The 25,453-nt window shown below is 43.3% G+C and overlaps 1 protein-coding gene across 4 annotated transcripts in view; it reads right to left on the bottom strand.

Moving 5' to 3' along the window:
• NDRG1 (N-myc downstream regulated 1) overlaps positions 1-14,760 on the bottom strand; it is an 83,063-nt gene extending 68,303 nt beyond the window's left edge. The window contains exon 1 of one of the 4 annotated variants that reach the window (XM_027845475.1): positions 14,614-14,760. The gene's annotated coding sequence lies outside the window, so the exon portion shown is untranslated. Of the gene's footprint in view, positions 1-2,842; positions 3,142-14,613 lie in introns of those variants that run through there. The other 3 variants (XM_027845473.1, XM_027845476.1, XM_027845474.1) reach the window with 3 other exon arrangements.
• Between the last annotated feature and the right edge of the window lie 10,693 nt (positions 14,761-25,453).

Genomic DNA, 25,453 nt, shown 5'->3' on the forward strand with positions numbered 1-25,453 from the left:
CCTCCCAGGATCTAATAAGATAATAATAGTAAAGTGCTTAGCACACACAGTGCTTGGCAAACTGTAGGTGCTTAATAATAATAAATGTGTTTCTGTTTCCTTCCTTCCTATGATTTAATATCTGTGATTTGCATCTTGGTCTAGCCCTTGTTTTTTCTGGATTTTAGATCCAGAAGGGATCATATACAGGATTTTATATTCTAACCCCACCCCCAATTTTACATAGGAGGAAACTGAGTCCAGAAAAATCAGGCTCCAAGAGATTAAATTTTCTCAAGATCACATAAGCGGCAGACCTGGGATTCCATTGGCCCACAATATGCCAGACTGGGCCAGAAAAACAGTCTTTTGGAAGCTTTTTGACAACAACCAAGTACCCTTGATTCTGGGCTGCGCTGGGAATGAATTCAAGGTTTATTCCAACCTGGAATGTCTAAAGGTTCCAGGGCCTTGTGATTCTTTGTGTCCAGCAGTGGGCCAAGGGATAGGAGAGTGGTGGCAGAGACCCCAGCTCTCAAATAAGTTAGTTTGGTTGGGGAGTCTTGACTAGATCTCATGAAACACATCCAGTGCATTCCTTTTTACCTGAAAAGCAACTGTTCTGTCTACAGCATCCTTAATAGTTGGTTATATACCTGCTTGCATATTTTCAGTGACAGGGAACTCACTACTCCAGCCCATTCTATTCAAGGGCAACTATCATTATTAAGGCAGTCTTCCCTATAGTCTGTAGCTATCAAGGTCACAGGATTTTAGTCCTGGAAGAGATCATATATGGGACTTTCTAGTCTAATTCCACCCCCAATTTTGCATAGGAGTAAACTGAGTCCAGAAAAATTAAAATGACTGGCCCAAGGTCACCTCAAGGAATGCCAGACAGAGGGAAGATTCCAACTCAGAATTTCACTGTAGTTATTCATGCATCGGTGAAAGAGATGGATGGTAAACATGAACTCTGCCAAAGGATGTGTTCTCTAAGCTGCTGATGTTGCTGGCTTCCATACGGCTGGGTGGGGAAGAACTCTAGACAAGCCTGATCGTGCCCTTGGGAGAATCCAGGCATTAAACCACAAGATGGAAAAACCAGAAGCACCGATGACTGCAACCCACAGAAACCAAAAGGATGCTGCTCCAGGCCCTTATATTCTTTATACTTTTAGGTACTATTATTATCCCCACTTTATAGCTAGGAAAACTGAGGCAAACAGGTGACTTCTCCAGGGTCACATAGCTAATTAGTGTCTGAGGCTAAATCTGAACTCAAGTCCAACACTCTATCCACTGTACCACCTAGCCCCTTGTCCTCTGCTATTTTCCCAATATCATGGATTCATAAGAATTCTGGAGGAAGAAGAATTTCTCACATTCAAGATGAAAGCCGTCAACCAAAAGGTCAAATTACCTTCTGATTCCAAATCCTATGATTTATGAGAATCTAGACTACCCCCCTCTTTTCTCAGACAGGAAAACTGTGACTTGTGTGAAGTCACATAGGTAAGGAAACAGCCACAGGCCTCTCCTGGTTCCCTCCAGCCTTTTTCCCACGCAGGGTACCCATACTTGTTGTAGACCTATTGTCCAACCCCGCCCCCCCATCCCCTTCCCTTAGAACATAAGTGCTTTGAACAGGGACTGTTTAATAATAGCATTATTGTTAATTATATCCTTATAATTAAATTATTATTACTAATAGCAGCAGCATTTATATAGCATCTATGTATCAGACACTGTGCTAAACATTTTACAAATATCTCATCTGATCCTCAAAATAACTCTTGGAAATAGGTGCTATTATAATCCTCATTTTACAACAGAGGAAACTGAGGCAAACAGGTTAAGTTATTTGTCCAGGGTCACACAGCTAGTAGGTGTCCAAGTCTGGACTTGAACTCAGGTCTTCCTGACTCTAGGCCCAGTGCTTTCTAACCACTGCTTGCCTTTCTTTGCATGCCCAATGCTTAGCACAATGCCTGGCATATGGAAGGCACTTAATATATGCTTGTTAACTGACTTACAGTAAGAAATGGGAGAAAAGGTACAGTTTTTATAGTTTGGTTACTATGTTCTTAGTACCACAGGTCTCCCTAAATCCATCTCATACAAAATGACTCCAAATCCAGCCCTCTTTTTACTATACCATGAGCCCCAAATCTCCAAGGAATAGTAGAAAGGAGAAGGGTGAGGAGGGGCTGGGGAGCTCATGTCACCAGACCCGCCCTTTGGCTGGTTAGCACTGTTGAGTACTTTCCACCTTCCATACTCCCCCACCCCTATGCATTCATTGCCTCAATTGTCCCTCACTAATCTCCCAGGGGGACAGGGAGGACAGGGAAGAAATCACATGCATTTAGCAGTTTAAAATTTAAAAATACTTCACCTACATTCTCATCTGCTCCTATCATCATTACTATAAGGCAGATACAATTGATCTCCATGGTAGAGATGACAGAATCAAAGCCCTCAGAAGGGGACACATCTAGTATCTGTGTCAGGATTCAAACACAGCCCCCCAGCCTTGGGAGTCAACAACATCTTACTAACATAATACAGTCTGTATGACCCTGAGTGAGTCACTTTACTTGTGTGCCCCAGGTCATTACGGCTACTAATTAAAGGTGGGCTGGGATTCCCAATCTGCCATCAGTGTAAGCAATTTTCACACCTGAGAAATCCCCACTCCCCCTCCCTCACAATGAAATCACAGGTCTCTGCATGCACGAATGCAAGGAATGGGGTTTTATCAATGCTTCCCTCCCAACCTTTCTGTTTTCTTCCACAACTTCCTACAATCTTCTAACTTTTTTTTTAAACCATCAGACAGAAAGAACAAAAGGTTACTTACATTTGGGCTGTTAAGATAAAATAGACTTGGTGGGGGGTGGACGACTGATGAGGCCATAGTAGTTTGGGGAGGGCCAGGGGCTCAGTGAATGGGGACAGAGTGAGGAAGCTTGCTGGAAAGTTCACCACTGATCTTCATTGAATCCTTGCACGGTGGCCACAGCCCAGATGTTTTTCACCCGTTAATACACTCAATACAGCTGTGTATCCATTTCCTACTGGCCGCCTTCGAAGAGGTCCATGAGGGCTGAGTGTTCTTTCCAGAGCAGTGGGCCCTTCAGAAGATGGATTTTTAAATTCTACTGATTTATTACATCTTACTTGAATTTAACTACCATCCCTATCTCTTCCTCTTCTTCCTCCTCCCCAAATAGGAAGTCAAAGGGCTTCCTGGAGAGACAAGCCCAGGGTTAATAATATCAACTGGAAGTCCTCAGATCTTCTGCTTCCTTTTGCGGAGAACAGTCCATAATTTTCTGCCCAGGGCTGTCTGATAGAGACCGAATCAAACTTCAGCTTCTTGGATACTTTCCTGGCCCTTCTTCAGCCCCAAGCCTGGAAGAATGTTGGCAACCTGAATTTTAAATGCTTTCCTACACAAACCATAAACAGAGGGTGCAGGTCTGTTATCTGTTAGATGAAAAGTGTTTCACTTTAAAAAAAAAGTTTGGGGGGGCTGAGGATATACTTAAAGTATTAAATAGCAATTAATTAGTAGCTGAGTGAAGTTTGCTAAAGGCCATAAAAACATTCAAAACAAATTCTATTGCAAAAAAATCTCTACTGCCATGCCCTCAGTGATTTATTTTCCTGTAGTGAAATTAATGTCTTATTCACTCTAATGGGATTAGAGGACTTAAATCATGGTCCTAACAACCAGCATTGTTTATTATTGAATTACTGAATTTATTTTTTATTGAATTTGTATGCAGAGCCCTGTGGTTAGGTCATTTGGTTCAAAGCAGCATAGATTCAGAGCTGAAAAGGGACCATCCTGTCCAACCTCATTTTACAGATGAAGCCCAGACAAGTTAAGGGGACTAACTCAGGGGTCAGCCAAGTAGTAGGAGCAGGGCCAGGATTCAAACTCCAGCCAGGTCCTCTGACCGGAGGGCCCTTCCACTAAGATACGGGTTCCTGTATCCAAGGAGTGGCTGCTACGAGCCAGGCCTCTGGAAAATATCAATATTAAAGTAACCAAGTTCCCCTGTTCAAGAAGCTTACAATCTATTAGAGTGGGAGGAAGAGGGATCTCTTGAACTTTTTATGTGTCCTGGACCTCTTCTTGGAATGATTTTTTAAATAATTGAGATGAAAATGCTACAATCTGTGCAAATAGACATTATTTCCTATATGAAATCTACTGGGGGGGGGAGGTGTTTGTGGACCACAAGTTAAAAATGCCTGACAGGGAGACACCATATGTATTGGAAGCATCTTTGGCCCAAGGCCTAACGATTCTTAACCTTTTTTTCTTGTATGAATGCCCTTTGGAAGCCTGCTGAAGTCTATGGATCCCTTCTTTGAAAATGCATAAAATAAAGTACAGGGAATTAAAAGGAAATCAATTATATGGAAATATGGTTTATCAAGATTGCTTTTTTAAAACAAGGTCATAGGCCCCAGGTTAAGAACTCCTGGTCTAGCCAGTCCGAGGGTTTGTGAGTTGACCCATACCTGGGCACTAGGCTGGACTTGACCTTTCCATTAGCAATGCCAACAGTGACTGGATTCCTTAGGCACGGGATGAAGTGGGGGAAGGTAGAGAGGGGAGAATCACGCTGGCCAGGCCTTGGTCTCCTGGCAGGACACCTGGACTGGATAAAGCCTGGGTCTGGTGCCAGAGTTTACAGTCCAGAAAAGCCAGATTATATTTTTTAATAGGCGGCACTACATTTAATCCTGTAACTACAAGAGCATTTGAGGAGGGAGGGAACATTTAACCACGAGGAGCACTGGGGAAAGGCTCTCATTGACCAACTTGACTTTTGAAAGAAGCTACAGGCAAGCTATGCTCTTATCTGAAGGGGCCAGTGAGGCATTAGAGAAAATGATGTAGCCTGTTAACTCCTTAATGCTGGAAGGGGGCCTTGTTAATAATAACTAATATTTATATAGTACTTACTATGTGCCAGGCGCCGTACTAAGCACTTGACAAGTATTATAGCAGTTGATCTTAAGAACCCTGGAAGGTAGGTGCTATTATCATCCCCATTTTCTTCATGAGGAAACTGAGGCAAACAGATATTAAGTGACTTGCCCACAGTCACACAGCTAGAAAGTATATGAAGCTAGATTTGAATTTAGAACTTCTGGCCTCTAGGCCTAGAACACTACCTAGATGCCCCCTGTTAACGTCCTCCTGCCCACTCTCCACATTTTACAGACAAAAAAAAAAAAAAACCCAAGGCCTAGGGCATCAACTTTCCCCTGTTTACACAGCTAGTTGGTGCCAGAGAAGTTTCCAGGCTGAGTTTAGAAGAGTTAATTCAATATTTGCCCAAGGCAAATGTGTATGTATCTGCAAACTTCTACTAGGTTAAGATCTTGATTTCTTAAAGTTTATAACTCTTTGGGAAGAAAAAAAAGTTCCAGCCTGCTGAGCCATTAGGAGGTTACAGGGGATGGAGAATGTCAGGATCATGGCCGTACAGTATTACTGGGCCCAGGGATTGAGAGTGATTGCACATTCCTAGCCTATGGGGGCTGGGAGATGGACCCCCCTTGCACTAAATGTGGCAATGAACCAAGCAAGGGGAATTTAACTTGCTCTGCTCACAGCAGGGGACAGAGGGAAGGGCCCTGCACCCCACCCACCTTTTCCCCTCTGCTGAGTTCCTGGATCCTGCAGCAGGCCTTTTTGTCTAGATGGTATTTTGGCAGGCTTGAGGTTTTTCCTGGCATGGAAACATTGGAGCAGAGGGGACCCAAAGGATAACTACCACGGGATCCAAGGGCTTTGTAGTTTACAGGAGGGCTATTCCCCGAACTTCAGACCTGGGCAATCATATGCCCAGTGGCTACCAGGGAATTCACTGTAATCCTATGAACGATGCCAGTGTTACTACTGTAGGGCATGGAAGGATTTGGAACCAGTATCTGCCCCTGGGCTATAATGGCATTCACTGCAACAGCAAGATTTCCTTTAAAGGTATAATTAAGTGTGCATTAAAAAGAAGAGATTATTTGGAAAAGGATCCAATACACATATAGGTCATAGGGCTTAGAGAATGTTTATCCCAAATCCTCATTTTACAGATGAGGAAACTAAGGGCTCTGAAAGGTTAGGTCACAATGGTTATAAGTACCACAGGTAGAATTTGAACACAGGTCTTTGGCTCGAGGGTCAAGGCTCTTTCCACAATACTATCATGGCTCCGATCACATTCTGCTTTGTATTATAGCTATTTGTATAAATAAATTTTACATTACCTGTATATGTTATATGTATATGTATTTATGTATGTATATACAAACACCCATATACATACTCATGCATAGGTATGTATTGTATAGATATCTATACACACATATACTCTGATAGACAAGTTCTATCAATTGTCCATTTAGAGGTTTAGCATGACCTTGGTCACTGATGGTTTTTCATCCACTTGATTTTTCCTGTGTGGATGGTTAGACCATACTCCTTTGAGTAATTACAGACCGTTTCCAGGAGGCTCTACAATGTTGTAGTAGGCTTGAAACAACCAGCAAGCCATTCTCTGCCCACAGAAGCATCTAGGAGGCCTCACCATCCACAGGGAATAATTCCTCTTTAATTTGGACTGAGACTCTTCTCTATAACAGCAAACACCTTTGGGGGGAAAAGGGAATAGAAGGACAAACTGGGTAGCCTTCAGGAAATCACCAAGTTTCTCTGAATGACCCCAAGCTTCAGCCAGGAAAAAAAGTTCACCTTTTAAAATACTAATATTCTCCTGTTGTTGTATGGCTGTGAGTCATGGAATCTGACAGCCTCTGAAGAACTAAAACAGAGTACGACCCAGTAGGCAATGAAGAAATGCAGAGTGGGTGTGGGCAGGCAGGCTGAAACATACAAGAAAGGGAACTTGAATTCGTACCTGGGATCTCAGAGAAATGTGTAAGAGGGAAAAGATGTCCTGGTCTAAGAGAGAGCAGTGAGAGTACCATGGCTGGATGGCCCAAGTACTGCATAGGCTGCCCCATTGCTCCAAAATCAGTAAAAATCAAGGAAGGTCTGGCTGGATTCCATGAGGAAAGTTTTTGGGAGGATCTGGGTAAGAGTCACAAAGGATGGGCAGGTACAGATGGTTTGAAAGATGCCTCATGGGTGGCAGCTAGGTGATGCAGTGGACAGAGCTCCAGCCTTGGAGTCAGGAGGACCTCAGTTCAAACCCAGCCTAAGACACTTGACACTTACTAGCTGTGTGACCCTGGTCAAGTCACTTAACCCCGAACTGACTCACCAAAAAAAAGATGCTCCACTGAAGGATGTTCCATCCAAACTGATGAAATCAAAAAATCTATTTAAGTATTTATAACTTACGTTCCCTACTAGACTGTAACCTCCCTGAGGGCAATTACTGGATTTATATTCCTTTTGGTTTAAATCCCATCATAATGGCTTGTGATTGTATAAGCATGCTTCGTTTACCCCTCCCCCCAAAAATTTTATATCCATTATCCCATTTGATCCTTGGGAGAGCCCCATGAGGTAAGCAGTTCAAATATTATAATTCCCATTTCATAAATAAGGAAACTGAGTCTTGGGTGACTTGCCCAGCACCTCACAACTAGTAAAAGGCAAGGCCAGACTCCAGTCTCCTAATTCTACACACTGCACTCTGAGGTACTCAGTATTTCCAGTACTAAACGTGTATACTAACTAGATTCTCTGTTACATGCCTCACCCTAAAACACGTCAGGGTAAAAGAGGAGGAAAGACCATAAATGGGCAGGCCTTCGGCCAGGCTGGGCGTCAGGGAAACAAGAACCGGCATTAGAAAAATCCCTCAGACTTACCTGTGAGATACAGAGAACCCTGACTTACTGGGAGGCCTCTCAAAGCAGATTATCAACAAGGCTCTTGCCATCAAATAGAAAACTGAAAGAGACTCAGGTCAGAAAAACACCCTTTGCATGTAAATATCCAAAACATTCCTCAAGCTCTTGAGAGTGGTTGAGTCACTGCTACTGTCCAGGCAAGGAAAACACATGCTATAGGACTGGCTAGTCTCCAGGAGTTAAATATCAAGTCAGGCTGCTATTAAACAGCACCACATTTTAGGGTCGAGAAGACTCGGGGTACAACCCCACCAGTCATGTGGGCCCCAGTTTCCTATAGTTTAAAATGAGAGGATGAGCAACTGAATGTCCTCATTCCAGGTCTTCTGAGAGTCTGGACATCACCAGAAGACACCACAGGGGTCATCTAGTCTAAGCCTTAACTGAGAACAATCCCCATTATGACATCTCCCACAAATGGTTACCCAGTCTGCTTGAAAGCCTCCTGGAAGGAGAGAACCCAGTCCCTTGGAGGAAGCCCATTGTATTTTTGGATAGCTCAGGTTATTAGGAAGTTTGGTGTTTGGGTTTTGCTTTGTTTTTTCTTTTTTTTGGGGGGGGGGGGTCCTTCTAGCTTAACCTGCTCTTTTATAACTCATTCACAGCTCCAGGCCCTGCCCCTTAAGGCAAACTGGAAAAGTCTAATCTCCCTCCCACAGAACAGCCTTTCAAAGACTAGTAACACATCCTCCCTGAGTCACAAACAAGGAATGGAGGTAGTGGAAAGGATTACTGGTCTGCAGGTTGACGGCCTTTGTGGATGGTCTTCCCAAATGCTAGATTCTAAGATTCTGTTCTAGCATTCTAAGAACCCTTCCAATTCCCTATGTTCAATGGAGCAAATGGTAACATCATTATGTTCAACACAATTTTAAGATCCCTTCCCAGCTCCAAACATTCCCTGTTCTAAGCTCCCTTCCATCTCCAAATCCAAGGATTTCCAACATTGAGTCATCTTGGGGGTCTAGAAGGTACAAAATCTTTGACTCAGGCCTTTGTTGTTCTTTCCAGGCAAGCTTGGCCTTCCTGAGGGCCATTATCAGACAATACTATCTTTCTTTCCCAGTGGGTGTGCAGTTCAGGTCACATGCCACGGTTTTTTGTTTTTGTTTTTTTTTAAAGCAAAGAGGCAAACTGTCGGTTCAGAATCCTTCCCATCACAAGGACAAAATGGAATCCTACTAACCAACTCCCCCCCCCAGCCTCTCCCACTGTCACTCAGTTTGTTTCTCTCATGAATGTATGATTTAGACTATTCCCCTCCAACACCCTACCCCCATCTCTTGGGAGCTTCACAAAAATTAGATTTCTATCACTATTAATGTCTACACGCCCACTCTGCAAAACAAAGGAAAAATTATTACCAAAAAGGGAAAAGATGTGTTAGCCTTCCATCCCAAGTATCAGCGGGACAACTGATAAAGCCTTTAATGCCAGGTCTGACTTTGGACAGTTCAGAAAACCTAGGTTCTACAAGCTGTAGTATATGAATGAAATAGAATATTATTGTTCCATAAGAAATGATGAGCAGGTAGATTTGAGAAAAACCTGTAAAGACTTGTGTAAACTGATGCTGAGTGAAGTGAGCAGAACCAGGAAAACACTGTCCACCGCAAGAGCAACATTGTGCTATGCCCAACTCTGATAGACTTAACTCTTCTCAGCAATACGAGGATCTAAGACATTCCAAAAGACTCATGATGGAAAATGCTGTCCACATCCGGAGAAAGAACTGTGGAGTCTGAATGCAGATCGAAGCACACTATTTTCTTGTTTTTTGTTTTTTCTTTCTCATGGTTTTTCCCTTTTGTTCTGATTCTTCTTTCACAACATGACTAATGTGGAAATATGTTTAATATGATTGTATAGCCTATATCAGATTGCATGCTGTCTTGGAAAGGGGAACATCTTATTCAAATTCTTATAATTCAAAATCTTATAAAAGTGAATGTTTAAAACTATCAATAAATAAATTTAAAAAAAGAAAAAGTGAATGAGAATGACAAAAGATCCTGAAAAGGGCTTAGAGAGAGGAACTCAAAAGGTATTAGTAAATTTTATGCATTTAAATTAACTAATTTACATGAAAAAGTTACTAAGCAAGTATAGTTTATATTGATGTTTAATGTTAAGTTTTTTTTTAAATTTTTTTGGGGTAATTGGGGTTAAGTGACTTGCCCAGGGTCACACAGCTAGTAAGTGTCAAGTGTTTGGACTGAGGCTGGATTTGAACTCAGGTCCTCCTGACTTCAGGGCTGGTGCTCTATCCACTGCACCACCTAGCTGCCCCTAATGTTAAGTTTTTAATAAAATATTTAATTTCTTAAAAAAAAAAAAAAAAAAGAAAACCTAGGTTCTAGCCCCAAGTCTTTCCATCCATCCCTCCCGCCTCCTGCTTAAGGACCTCCGATGGATAACTTCCTTATCTAAGGATAGTCGCCCTGGCCAGAACCCACCCATGAACCTCATAGGTTACCTTTCCATAAGTCAGTACCTTTCATACACTCTACCATCCAGCCAAATGGGCTTTCTTGCTGACTCTCACATTCAGTCCTCTATCTCCTTTCTCTGACTCTTTTCTGCTGGCTCTTTCCCACGTGCCTGGAATTCACTCACTCTCTCTGCCTAGCAGAATCCTTAGTGGTTCTCACACCTCCACCCAAACACCACCTTCTACATGAAACCCTTTCTAATCCTCTGAGCTGGAGAGTGAATAGCTTTGTTGTTGAGTCGTGTCCAACTCTTCATGACCTCATGTGGGGTTTTCTGGGCAAAAATACTTAAATGGCTTGCCATTTCCTTCTCCATGGGATCAGGCAAACGGAAGTTACATGACTTACCCAAGGTCACACAACTAGTGAGTGTCTGAGGCCAGATTTGAATTCAGGTCTTCACCCCCACCTAATCATCTTCTATTTATTCTGTATATATTATTTCCCTGAAAGAAGTTTCTTGAGAACAAGGACCATTTCTTTGGGACTTCACTGCCTACAACTGGGGCTTAATAAATCCTCAGTTTTGGTGTTTTCATTGTTGTTTTGTGGGGGAATGGCCTTTCTTTGTATCCTCAGCACATAGCACAGTGCCTGGCACAAAGCAGGTGCTTAATAAATGCTTGTTGACTTGTTGAAAGATAGAATTCTAGCCTTTAAGAGATTATCTGGGGGCAGTTAGGTGGCACAGTAGATAGAGCAAAGCCCTGGAGTCAGAAGGACCTGCGTTCAAATCTGGCCTCAAACACCTGACACTTACTAGCTGTGTGACCCTGGACAAGTCACTTAACCCCAACTGCTTCTAAGAGAAAGAAAGAGAACACGCTTCATCTGGTCTAGCCTAGGAATTCTTAACTTTAAATCCATAAACTTTAAAAAATATATTTAACAACTAATTTTACTTTATATTATGTTTATAATTATTTTTATTTCAACATAATTGGCTGCATTTCTAATACTATGGACTTCATTTTATGCGTTTAAAAACATTATTCTGAGAAAAGATCCATAGGCTTCAGCTGTCAAAAAGGTCCTTGGCACTGAAAAGCTTAAGAACTCTAGATCTGGTCCAACCTTCTTATCTTTCTAGGAGGCAGCTAGATGGGCACAGTTGAAAAAGCCCTGGGCCTGAAGTCAAGAAAACCAGACTCAAATCTAGTCCCTGACACTAGCTGTGTGACCAGACCCTGGACAAGTCACTTGACCTTTGCCTGCCTCAGTTTTTTCATCTGTAAAATGAGAATAATAATAGTATCTACCTCCCAGGGTTGTTGTGAGGATCCAATGAGGTAATAATTGTAAAGCTTGAAGCACTATATAAATACTAGCTGTTATTAATAATAATATTTGGTATGGAGCATGCAATGTTCTAACATTCTAAACTCTAAGAATTCCTTCCAGCTCCACCATCTTAAGTCCCATGTTCTGCCATTGAATTTATCATATACTCAGAGTCAAAAAAAAAATCTCACTCTCAACTTCCCTTTGAAGCTCAGAGTTGAGTAATCCAGGTCACCCCAAAGGTCATCTAGTCTAGCCCCTGCCCAGAAAAATAAGAAATCAAGCCAGGTAGGCTGAGGGTTATGGAATTATGGGGAAAAAAAAACTACTGAACTTATGAAAACTGGTTAAGAGCCCTGGCTCTTGTAGTCCCTTGCTGTGTGACCCTGGGCAAGTCACTCCAGTTCAGTCTGTTTTCCTTATCTATGAAATGGGAATGGTAACCTTGGACAATGCCTTCACAGTGCCTAATGAGGACTATGGCAAATGTGGTTACCTACAAAGATAGAGGAAATGTCATTTACTCTACAGGCGCTATCCCCAGCCCTGCCAAGCAGGAGGTACTTTGGTCTTTGGAGATGTTGCTGCTTTAACGGCTCAGCACCCTTACACACAATCTATTTTAATTGACTAAAAAATACATCCCCTAAAATCACAGGGCAAGTGAGCTCTTTAGCTGAAAGACATTCAAGAAAGAGAAAGCCAGAAAACTATAAGGTGCCTCTAATTTGTCTCCCCAGTCCCTAGAGAAAGAGAACCGAAACTCCACCCACCCTCCCTTCCCTCCACCCACCCTCCCTTCCCTGAGTCAACCCCAGGAAAGTAAAGAAAAAACAATTAGCCATCTATCCAGAACCTGAGCGCTCCAGAGCCTCATTTTTCTATAGTCTTCCCAGAGGTTACCTCAGCACCCTGCAAATTTAGAATTCTGAGCTGGAAGGGACCTGAAGCCATCATCAGAAGTTCTTAATCTTATTAAGATCATGGACCACCCTGTAATCTGACAGTCTAGTGAAGCCCCTGGACCCCTTCTCAGAAAAAGATTGTAAAAAATAATAATGTTTTTTAAAATACTGTAATTCAGGTAAGGGTTAGTGAAAATAAAGCTGTAATTTATTTTTCCCTTCCATGTTCATAAACTCCCTGAAATCTACCCGTTAACCCTTAGATGTCCGTGGAGAAAGCCAGATCTAGTCCAAGCCCCTCACTTGCCTCACATGCCTACTATGTGCCGGGCACTGTGCTAAATGCTGAGGATACAAAAACAGCCCCAGACCTCAAAGAGTTCACAATCATTAGATTAGGGGAAAGACAACACGCAAACAAATACATACAAAGCAAATTATGTGCAGGATAAATAGGAAACAGAGGAAGCACTAGAAACAGGAGGGGTTGGGAAAGGCTTCTTGTAGAACGTGGGATTTTTGTTGTTGTGACTTAAAAAAAAAAAAAGCCAGGGAAGTCAGTAATAAGAGCAGAGGAAGGAGGGCATTTCAGGTACGGGATTTACAGTCAAGGAACTGAAGCGCAAGTGAGATGCCTGAAGTAGCCTTGTCTTTCACGTCCTGGGTTCTTTCCCTAGGCCTTCCCATGCCAATCTCAGAAGCAAGAGGGCAGAATTGCATCTTCTCAAGCCCTGCTCCTGTTTCCAACATACCCCATGCACACAGACCAGTCCTTAAGGACACAAGATGGGGAAGGAAGTCTGACTGGAATCACAAAGGGAGAGCAGGCATCAATCGCACGCAGCTTCGGCTCCTAAATGGACGGGCTCGGGCACCTTCTTTCCAGGGAGAGGCCAATGTCTGTGTTCCTATCTAGCCTGCCCTCTTCTTCAGAGAGGCTGAATCCTAGCCGAACTAAGGCAAGCCAGCAGCATGCTACTTGCAGAAGAAATATCTGCGCGCTTGCAGCTGTTTCCACCACTTGCAAGCAGGAGGGGTTGGCCGGACTGATGATGAGAAAGGGAGGTCGGCCAGGGGTGGCAGATGGGGGGAGGAGGTAGTTAAGGCTCACTCTCCCAAACTCTGCTCACCACCCACCCCATGTCATTAAAAGTCCAAGATGAATCAGATAACAGACCAGCTCTCCCACTCCAACAGCACCACTGCCCCAAGGGCCGCAAGACACACCCACCCTCTTCCCTCCATTGGCGCTATCTCTCCTCCACCTCCCAGTCCCAGGCCATAGAGCGTAACCCACGGTGGACCCCTTTTGTCTGGGTACTCATTCGCATTCCCTTTTTTCACAACTATGCATCACATACATGCACGCAAGCTAGCACACCCACGCCCACATATTCCCCCCTTCCCTTGTCTCGAAGAGGGAGCAAAAGAAGGGGGTCCCTTAGCTGAAGCGCCCTACTCCGGGCTTCTTGTCTACACTGGCTAGCCTCCCTTTTCTTGCCCAAACCAGGGAAGCGCCCACGTCGCGCACGAACCCCCCGGGCAGAGGTGCCAGCTGTGAAACTGGGCACGAAACCAAGGCGAAGTGTGCCAGGTGTTCATAACCTATCTATCCCCCTCCCATATGTGCACATACACACACTCATACATCCATGGTTCGCACACATCCATGGGAAGGGATCCCAGCTCCCACCCTCCGCTCTTCAGGGTCACACTAGAAGGGCTGAGTGGAGCACGCCCTTCCTTTTTTAAGCCCTCTTCTTTCACCTCCAAGCGGCGGCGGAACCTAACCCGAGACTCAGCGCTCCCCTCCCCACCAAACCCCAACCTCTGCACCCCTTCCTCCCTTAATCATAGTACCCCCAACTTTTGCAGCTAGCTCTGCGCGCCCCGCCCACCCTGAGGATCCTACTGCGCCTGGGGCGCACCGCGGGGTCGCAGGGCTCCAAGGTGCGGGTCTCCGTCCAGCCTCAGAGAGAAAAAACCAACGACGGAGCTCCCCATCATGTTCCACGTGGTGAAGCTGTGGGGCGAGAGGCTTGCCTTACCTGGGGGGAGAGGCTTGGGAGATGAGGAACGCGGGTCCAAGGGAAGCCACTCAGCCGCGCCCTGGTCTCGTGTCCAGCTAGGGAACTCAGAGCCCGAACGCGTGGGTGAGCGGAGTAAGCGTGCGCGCAGAGTGCTAGGTTTGTTTATGTCCGGCGCTCGCAGGCGAGGGACGCTTTATAGCCGCTGCCGCCCCGCCCTCCTCTCCCCGACAGTCCCCGCAGCTGCTGTTTCTGCACGCAGCAGCCCGATAGCCCTCCCTCCTTCCTCCTGCTCTTCCTCCTCCGCCTCCTTCCTCGAGCCGTGGCCGCCTGTTGCGCAACGCTTTGTAAGCGAGGAGCCGCTTGGCTAGGGCGTCCTCGTCCTCGGGGCTCAAGGCTCGCGACACCACTCCCTCCCTCCTCCCAAGATATTTGTGTTTGGTGGAAGCGCAGGGGTGGCTTGCGTGGTGTGCGTGTGCATGAGAGAGAGTGAGTGTGTGTGTGTGTGTGTGCGCGCGCGCGTGTGCATGAGTGTGTGTGTGTGTGTGTGTGTGTGTGTGTGTGTGTGCGTGCGCGCGCGCTGTGGTTAATTTCCTTTCCACCATATAGGAGCTGGGAACGTGCACGCCTCCACACCCCTTCTCGGTTGCTTGGTGTGGCTTATTAACGCCAGCTTCGGCTAGCCTCATTTCCCCATCCTCTCGCCCTCCCTTCTCCATTTTCCTTCCCATTCGCTCCTGCTGGAAGTCCCCCGGATTCCAAAGTCTTCCTCTAACTTTCTTCACACTCGATTTGTCTCTCTCCTTCCAGTTGTCTCCCTTTCTCTGTGACCTTCTAACTTTCTTCTCAACCCAATTATCTCCTTTCCTTCTTCAGCCATCTAGTCCAAACAATTAACTATGCAAGAATCCTCTCTACTGGGAAGGCGGGAAAGAAGCATTTAATTAAGTGCCAGGCACGTAATAAGACCAATTGCTCTCTGGGCACTTCTTTAAAATCTCCGTTAAGTAGGTAATTCCTACTACCTTCCAAGGGAATGCATTTCACTTTTGGACATTAAACACTTTTTCTTGTATGTGTCTTGCTTTTTCGTCGTTGTTTGTGAGTGTGAGTTTCTTGAGAGCACGGCCTTGTATCCCAGGCTTAGCACAGTCTCACACATAGTAGATGCTGTCAGCAGGCAGTCACAACTTCATAAATACTTTTTGGACCTGACTTCTAATCAATAGATAATTTTGCCGTGTGGTATTTAACAAATCTTGTCTAATCTACCTCTAAAAAATCTTGGACATCTCTCACCTTTTCAGAACTCAGGCACTCCAGAATACAGGCTCTCCTCATCTTTTGCCTTGGGGCTAAGCAGTAACCTCCTCATTGGATTTCCCATTTCCTGTATCTCACCTCCAATCCATACTCCACCAAAGTGGATGAATATTCCTAAAACACAAATCTAAGCCTGCACCCACCCTCCCCTTACTCTCAAAACTGTTCAAAGGTTTCTTAATGCTTCTGAGATAAAATACGAGCTCTTCATCCTTTCACAAGCCGACTCTCACCGGGACTCAACCCCTCTGCTCTGAGCTTCCTCATCTGCAAAATGGGGCAGTTGAACCCGGGACCTTGAGGTCCCTTCTAGCTCCAAATCTATGAAAGTAGATCTACCTTTCCAATCTTACTGCAAATTACTCTCTTACTTATACTCTCTGCTCCAGTCAAACCGAGCTGCTTGCTGTTTTCCAGACAGGAAATTTCATCTCCTTCCTCCCTACCTTCGTGCACAGGATGCCTTCCCTCCTCACTTCCACTTCTTAGTATCACTGGCTGCCTTCAAGTACACCTTGGGTGCCACCTCAGACCTTCATGAGGCTTTTCCTGAGTTGTTCCCCACTTCAAGGTCCCCAATTATTAACTTTTACTTCTCTCCAAATATCTGTATGTATGTACTGTATTTATTTGTGTATATGCTTTATCTTTCCATAGAAATGTAAGCTTTGTTGTGACAGACTTCATTTTTTTCATCTTTGTATCTCCGTAGCCTGGTACACGGTGGATCTTAAATGCTTATTGATTGATGGTTTCAAGTCCTTTCGAACTTGTCTCTCAAGCTATAAGAGACCTTAGAGATAATGTAGTCCAAAGTCATTCCATAGATGGGGAAAATAAAGCCAAGAGAAGCAGGATTAATATTCAAACCCAGATCCAAAGCAGGTACTCCTTCTTCTACACCATTCTGATTGCCCTCTTCTAGAGACTGTATCCTAAAATGTGGCATTCAGAAATGAATACAATGCTCCACACGTTTCCTCCCCTTAAGTCTCTGATCTGCCCATCCAACGATCTCCCTTTCTCCTCCTCCCTTCTTTCTCCACCCTCTCACCTTGGCTAGCTCTTCCTTTAACTTATTTTGCCTATCCTTTATCCCATCCTCTTTCACTATCTATCTAGAAGGGATAAATCACCTGATCCTTCAGCACCTACAGCTCTTGCTATCTCCATCACTCTTTTAAGCCCTTGGGCATGAGTTACTTAACTGTTTCAATAAAGTTAGTCTTCTCTGGCAAACTAGGCTCAGAAGGGTATGTGTGAGTGATAGTCTTAACAAGTTGTTGTTTGTTTGTTTGTCCTTCATTCTAGAAGAGGACCATGACATCAGGGAGGTGATGCAGGATGTGCAAGTGAATTGGGTTTAAGTGAGGGAGGGCTGTGCCAAGTCACCAGCCTCACTTTCTCCTGCAGAGCCCTCTGGGTTTTTGAATGAATGAATTTCCAGTTGGGTACAATTTCTCTTTTATCTATGTATCACAGAACATTAGTGATGAAAAAGGACCCTTTGAGATTATCTTCTAGTTCAGCCCTCTAATTACACCAATGAAGAAGGCCCCCCACAAAGTTGTCCTCGTTCCAACCACCCAATAGCAATCAGTCCCTCCTTTCTCAGGACTCAATATTTTATCTCCTCTACACTTCCCTGTGCTATTTTGTATTCCAGTAACACTTGTCTGAGTTTTGTTTTTTCTTCTTTTGAACCCAACTTATGATTACTTTGGCCTGCCAATGAGGAAACTCCCCCTGCCAATGTAGAGCAACAACCAATAACTTGAACCCCAGCCTTCCTGATTCCTGAGGCAGGCTTTCTAGCCAGTATGCTGTGCTGCCTCCATCTTTTGTCTCCACTATCATAGTGTACAATTCAGTTTGATAAACATTTATTGAGCATTTACTATGCACCAGGCACTGTGCTAAGCACTGGGGATACAAATAAGAAAAAGAAAGACAGTCCTTGTCCTCAGGGAGTTTCTAATCTTATGGCAGTGTAAATTCTGACAACAGGGACCATGTCTTATTCATCTTTTAATCTTTGATAGTACATGGTACAGCAATATATATGTATGTGAATATGTACACATGTATGTAAATATACATGTGCACACATACCTATGTGTATATGCACATGTGTGTATTGTATGTACGTGCATCACATAGACATACAGACACATGCATATGTATAAATACATGTACATACAGAAATGTGTGATTATAGATATATACATTTTTATATTGCCATCTTTATTATTTTTATCTTTGTGTGATTGCATCTACTAATTTAGAGCAAAGATCATCCATGTCTTAAAAAAGATGGTTTTGTGATTTACCACAGCCAAAAATTGTTTTCTTCTGTTACCAAACCTTTTGGTGATGACCCTCTCTGCATTTGATTCAGCTGGTCTGCAGATGACAGATGGTATATTGCCCTACCCATGACTGAAGCCTTTCCCAATGAACAGGACCTGATGGAACTTCAGAGCTCTAGGTCTGGAGTCAGGAAGACCTGAGTTCAAATCCAGCCTCAGACACTGTCCGGGTAACCCTGGGCAAGTCACTTAACGCTGTTTGCCTCAGTCTGGCATCTATAAAATGAGCTGGAGAAGGAAATGGCGGGCCACTCCAGTATCTCTGCCACGAAAACCCCAAATGGGGTCATGAAGAGTGGGGCAAAAGTGAAACAAGTGAACAATGATGGATCTTCTGTTCTGCAGACGGAGCTTTTGTAAATTTCCTTACCATCACGAGGCATAAGTACAAAAAGGACGAACAATTGGCATTCAAATAACATTTAATTGCTATTGAACTGGCCTATCAGAGCTGTTCCTCAAACTCAACATTCCATCTCCCACCTTGGTGCATTCACACAGGACATTTCCCAGGCCTGAAATATCCTCCTTCCTCATCTCCACCTTTCAGAATGCGTCTTTCCCTTTAGGTCTCAGCTCAGATTCTCCAAAGGACTTTACCCCATTCTCCTCCTCCCCACTCCATTCGCCAGCTGTTTATGGTCCCACCCTTCTAAAGCACTTTGATCCCTCCCTAGATCCCTAGACCTAGCATTATACTTATCCAATAGCTTCCTTATTGGTCTCTCTGCCTTCAATTTCTCTACTCCAAATTATCCTCCACATAGCAAAGCCATGTCTTTAGGATAAAAAAAAAAAAAAAAGCATAGCTTTTGCCCTGTCATTCCCTTCCTCAGTGTGTCCCTCATATAGAATATAAACATCTCTGTTTGACATGTAAAACCCTTCTTCAGGATCAGGCTTTGTCCTATATTTTTAGGTTTATTACCCGTTCCTCCCCTTTTTCTACTCCATATTCCAACCAAACTGTTGTCCTTGCCATTCCTAACATACAACATAATATTTCCCATCCCCATGTCTTTGCCCAGTCTATTCCCCTTGCCTGTGTAAGGATGGGGTTTTCTAAATCTACCTCCATTAACATAATCACATAACAATAATAATAATAATAATAATTTTTATTATCAGAGCTACCATTTATATAGCACCTACTATATGCCAGACTGTGCTAAACATTTTGCAAATATTATTTCATTCCATTCTCACAACAACTCTCGGAGTTAGGTGCTATTATGATTCCCATTTTACAGTAGTGGAAACTGAAGCAAATAGAAGTTAAGTGACTTGCCCAAGGTCACACAGCTAGAAAAGGTCTAAGACCACATTAGAGCTAAGGCCTTCTTGACTCCAGGCCATTGCTCTATCTACTGAACTACCCAGCAGTCTCCAGAAGGCTCTGCCAGCTAGACTGAAGCAATCAAAAGTGCAAACAAGATTTAAACACGTCCTTGATCACTTTGAGAATGATCTAGTGCTTTGATCATTGAATAAAAATAGATGGAACCATACAGGAAATATTTTGAGATTGGATGAAAGAACTAGACACATCTCTGGGGCTACCTATAAAAATAGCAAGCCAATTCAGAATCTCAAATGTCCAGAAACTGGCAAGTATAATGGTGGAAAAACCCCTGAGAGGGAGAGGCAGAGAATTTCTCCTCCTCACCCCCCTTTCCTTTTCTGGTAATCCAGACATCTCATTAGAGCAGTAGTGGCTAATGAGGGAGGGAAAACCTACAGACAGAAGTTGACAGTCCCCAAGGACAAATGGCAGCATCAGAAAGTACAATGGCAGAGAGAGGTATATTGCCTTTGGCCTCTGTAGAGGTACCAACCCTCAGAGCCAATGGAGTGCCCCATCCAAGGGGAATTTCATTCACACCCTAAAGAGAAAGAAGGAATTCCAGTAACCAGGGGCTGTGAGGTTGCCCTTTGCCACCTATGTTCTCCTGTTAGACTTTAAGTCTGTGCCCACTTTCTCCAAGGACCTTGTTTTTATAGGAAGAATGTGTAACCCCCTAGTTTAAGGAGAATATTTTATACCAATATTCTACCATCTGTTCTTGTTATACAAGCTCACTAATTCCTTTCTCTGGAGACTAGTTCAGGCTACTGCCTTTTTGTTGATGGAGGCACACTGATAGGGGTAATAATAGTATTAGAAATAGAATAGAATTTAGAAATAAAAATAGAATAGTGTTAGAAACAACAGCCCCTTAGGGTTACTTCGAATCCTAGTCAGCTGATCTTTGGGGCTACAACCTGTGGGTTTGAATCCTCAGTGGGAGAATAACTTTCAAGGTGGGGGTTTTATCTGTTTTACTTTTTCTCCTCACCCCTGCCTCCTAAAAAAGTCTTTACCTCCCTTCAAAGCAAAACCCAACTCCCACATCTATATGTAAGACTTTTCCTGGTTTATTCTTTCCCTTAAATTACCTTGTATATTCGTGTTGTTCAGTCCCATCTGACTCTTCACGGATTCCATAGACCATATTGTCTATGGAGTTTTCTTGGCAAAAATACTACAGTGGTTTGCTATTTCCTTCTCCAGTGGATTAAGGCAAACAGAGGTTAAGTGACTTGTCCAGGGTCACATAGCTAGTAAGCGTCTGAGGCCAGATTTGAACTAAAGTCTTCCTGACTCCAGACCCAGTGCTCTATCCACTTAGCCACCTAGCTGCCTCCATCCTTGTATCTATTTTATATTTATTTATATGTGCATATTTTGTTTCCATATTTTGTTTTGTTTGTAGAATATAAGCATCCTGAGAAATGTTTCACTTTTGTTTATACAGGGCCTAACACGGTGCCTGATAGTAGTCACTTAATAGATATTGGTGGATTGAACGGTTGATTAACAAACTGCAAATTAATTTAAAAGCATTTCTGGGTTTATTGGAGTCCTTGAATATCAGGCAGCATGGGGCAGTGGAACAGGATTTGAAGTCTAGAAGTCTTGAGTTTGAAGGCCAACTTTGCCACTAATTCCCTGTTTGACTTTGGACAGATCACACAAGCTTTCTGGGACACAGTTTCCCCATTTATAACATAAGGGAGTTGTGCTAGATGACCTCCGAGGTGTCTTTCAGTTCTAAATCTATGTTCTTAATGGTACAGATACTTTAATGGGGGAAGGGAGAGAAGAGGGAAGCACAATAAAATTCACTGGTGTTAAAAGGGGGTCTTCCATGGGGCAGCTAGGTGATGCAGTGGATAGAATACCAGCACTGGAATCAGAAGGACCTGAGTTCCAATTTGGCTTCAGACTAGCAATGTGACCTGGGTCAAATCATCTAATCCCAGCTGCCTCTCAAAAAAAGGTGGGGGAAGGAGGGTGTCTTCCTACTTGAGAAGATTGGAAACCTCTGGTCAAATGCTCTTGCCGCTGTCCCTCAGTGGAAAATGGAATGCCTTCTTAGTGCCCTACCCGGACTGAGTAGACAGCAATGGTGTCTATGACCAATGCCATTTCTTCTCAGGATACAGAAAGGTATGACAGCTGCTTTGCAATTCCTCCTCTGAAGACTGGCCCTACTGGATCTTCCTCTTTTCTCTTCACACCTACTGCTGCCATGGCGGAAAGAACACAGGGACTTGAAAAACCAAGGGCAAAAACAGGTCACTTGACACCGAGAAGATGGGACAAATTAAGATTTTAATCTAGAAGCTTCAAACGCCAAACCCAGCACTCTCACTACTATACCAGGAACCTCTCTCCCAGGGTTGTTTTGAGGAAAGTGCTTTCTGGGGAAGAGGAAGGTACAAGCATTTATTAAGCACCTACTATGTGCTAGGGACTAGGCTAATTGCTTTACAGATATTTTGTTTGATCCTCAAAACAAAAGAGGGAGATGCTACTATTGAGAGGGAGGTGCTATTATTTTTTTCCATTTTACAGTTGAAGAAACTGAGGCAGAAGGCAGTTAAGTGATTTGCCCAGAATCACACAACTGGATTTTGAACCCAAGCCATTCTGGCTTCAAGCCCAGCACTCAATCTCAACCCACCTCCACCCCCCACCCCCCATTCTGTCCTGCTTCCTTCTTCTCCTTCTTTTTCCTTTTCATACTTGTTAATCTTTTTCCTCCTCCTCCTCCTCCTCCTCCTCCTCCTCCTCCTCCTCCTCCTCCTCCTCCTCTCCTTTCTAGAATCTGAAAGGAATTCCAAAGGTTGAAGATGACCCCAAAAGGAAAGTGAACTCATGCCAGATCACTGCCAGGCCATTGCTGGCTCCTGAGACACTTGGGTCAGTACCAGAAAACAGGAATGCTGGAGAATCATTTGAAAAAAAAAAAAAAGGAGAAAGTTCTGAAATAGATCCCACCCCATTTAGGGGTGTTTTAGATCTGGGGTAAAGTGAGGTAATGTAACATCATGTACTCCTTATACTTGCAGTTAGCCAAGACTCAGATTCAAATTCTGCCACTGACTATGCCTAGGGTTTAATACATCCTTCATCCCTCTGAGCACCAGCTTAAATAGAATTAATAGTAACTAACACACAAGGTTATTATTTTGAACATTGACTCTATATCATGGGCACAAATATTCATATATGTATTTGTTGTCAGGTCTGTCTGGATATAATATAAATTCTCTGGGAGCAGGGATTGCTTCATTTTTTTTCTTTGTCCTTTTAGACCTAGCTAGAACCTGGCACACTGTAGGTGCTTAATAAATGCTTGTTGTTTGAATGAGCGATTGATCCAGCATGCTGCCTTGCACATAGTATCACTTAATGAATTCTTATTGGTTTGGACTGGGAGGACCAAGTGAGATAATGTATGTACAGCATTTTGTAATCTTATAAATTGTATCTGTGACTGTCAGTTATTATGATTATGCTTCATATCAGGGGTCATTGTTTTGCTTACTTTACATTTGCAATACTTTCTAACAGGGTTGTATAGCTATTTAAATGCTAGCTATTATTAATCTTATTATAATATAATTATAGTCATTATCATTATTAATCCTAAGTTTTCAGATGAGAAAAGTGAGGTCCATGGGTTTAATACCCTAAGGTAGTAAGTATTAGAGGCTGGATTGGAACCCTGGTCCTCCAAGCTGGGCTGTTTGTATTGATTGACTCATGGTTGTCCAACACCGGGAGTGTGCTTGCTGCTGGGTGGTAATGAGCTCCCTATTACTGAAAGTCTTTAAGCAGAGACTGGAATACTGCCTGTCAGATATGTTATTATTGAGAAGATTCAGGTAGTGGTTGGACCAGATGAGGCCCTTTCCAGCACTGGGATTCTATGATTCCATAATCTAAAAAAAAAAAAAAAAGCTCAGAGATTCTCTTGCCCAGAGCACTTCTATTCTTTGAACCCCGGTTCCCTTATCTGCAAAATGAGGGGATTGACCTAGGAGATTTTTGGAGTCTTTTCCAACTGTATCACACTTCTCTCATCCATTGTACCTCTAACATTTCTATGCTTCCAGGCAAGGATTCTTGCATTTGGATCTAAGACATCCCTGTATAGATTTCTAGGGGTCCATGAATTTAGATGGGGGAAAAAAATCACTATTTTTATTAAACTATTTAATTTAATATTAAACTATTACACTGTCTATTTTAATTAAAGACAGTTAGGTCTTATGATAGATAAAGTGCTAGACCCTGAGCCAGGAAGATCTGAGTTGAAATCTGGCCTCAGACACTTCCTAAATGTGTGACCCTGGGCAAGTCACTTAACCCTGTTTGCCTCAGTTTTCTCCATTATACATGGATATAATAATGGATTTTTGTGAACCCAGGCTTGTTGTGAAGATCAAAGGAGATAACCTCCATAAAGTGCTTACTATATATAATGCTTGGCACACAGTAAGCACTTAATAAATGCTTGCTTCCTTCATTAATCTCTAAATGAAATTTAACATTTCTTTGAATTTTGAATATTGCAGGGCAGCTAGGTGGTATAGTGGTTGGAGTACCAATCCAGGAGTTAGGATGATCTATGCTCAAATCTGGGCTCAGACACTAGCTGTGTGACCCTGGGCAAGTCACTGAACTCTGAAAAAAAATTTTTTTTTTTTTAATACAGGCAAAAATTTTTTTTTTTAATGTAGGCAACAAACACAGTAGTAATTCTAAGCTCCACTAGACTGCCATAGGGATCCATCACATGCACACAAAGGTCAAGACCTCTTGCAATTCAGACATTCTATGTTCTCTGTTTTTTGACATTCTATTTTCAGATCACTTCCAGTTTTACTATTCTTTGCTCAAAGATAGATACCTGGCTTTTACATACCTTAGTCTGCTGACACCTTCATCTTCTCCATACTCTTTGATCCAGGACCACCGGACTTCTTGCTTTCCTCAGACATGACACCCCATCTAGACCTTCGCTTTGGCGGAAATGCCTCCTTTCCTCACCTCAGCCACTTAATTTCTCAGGCTTCCTTCGAGAAGCTCAAAGGCTACTTTCTTTTTTTTGGGGGGGGGGTTAGGCAATGGGGTTAAGTGACTTGCCCAGGGTCACACAGCTAGTGTCTGAGTCCGGATTTGAACTCAGGTCCTCCTAAATCCAAGGCCAGTGTTCTATCCACTGAGCCACCTAGCTGCCCCCAAAGGCTACTTTCGGAGAAAGAACTTTCCCAGTCTTTCCATCTATTAAGGACTTCTTTCAGATTTCCTTCCAATTGCTCCTGTTGTCACTTCCATTAGAATGTAAACTCCCTGAAGGCAGGGATTTTTTTTAAACTTTCTTCTCATCCCCAGCACTTAGCAGAATGCCTGGAACAGAAGGAGCATTTAATGAAATGCTTGTTGATTGATTGAAAGATCTCTCTCATCTCTAATATTCCATGATTTGAAAACATCATCTTCTAATCTAAATGCCAGGAGAAAAACCCTAGAGTTAGTCTATCCCAGAATTTTGGGATGATAAGCAAGAAAATGAATAGTTTTAGAAGGATGGGTTGGGCAATTTGCTTCTGAATGTCATTTGCCATTAAACTCCTAAGGGCAGGGGCCGCGTTTCATACTCCCTGGCATCCTCTACGGGACCCAGTGTAATACCAAAGAGACACTTGATTAGCCCTCGGCCTACAAGAATTAGTCAGAACAAGTGGTGGCATTTAGCACATAGGAGAGAAAAATGTGAAAAAAATATTATCCCTTCCTTCAAATATCTGAAAGACACGCATGGAAAAGGTATGTG

Source organism: Vombatus ursinus, unplaced genomic scaffold (genome assembly GCF_900497805.2).
Source record: "Vombatus ursinus unplaced genomic scaffold, bare-nosed wombat genome assembly UNPS02014973.1, whole genome shotgun sequence".
Classification (NCBI taxonomy): domain Eukaryota; kingdom Metazoa; phylum Chordata; class Mammalia; order Diprotodontia; family Vombatidae; genus Vombatus; species Vombatus ursinus.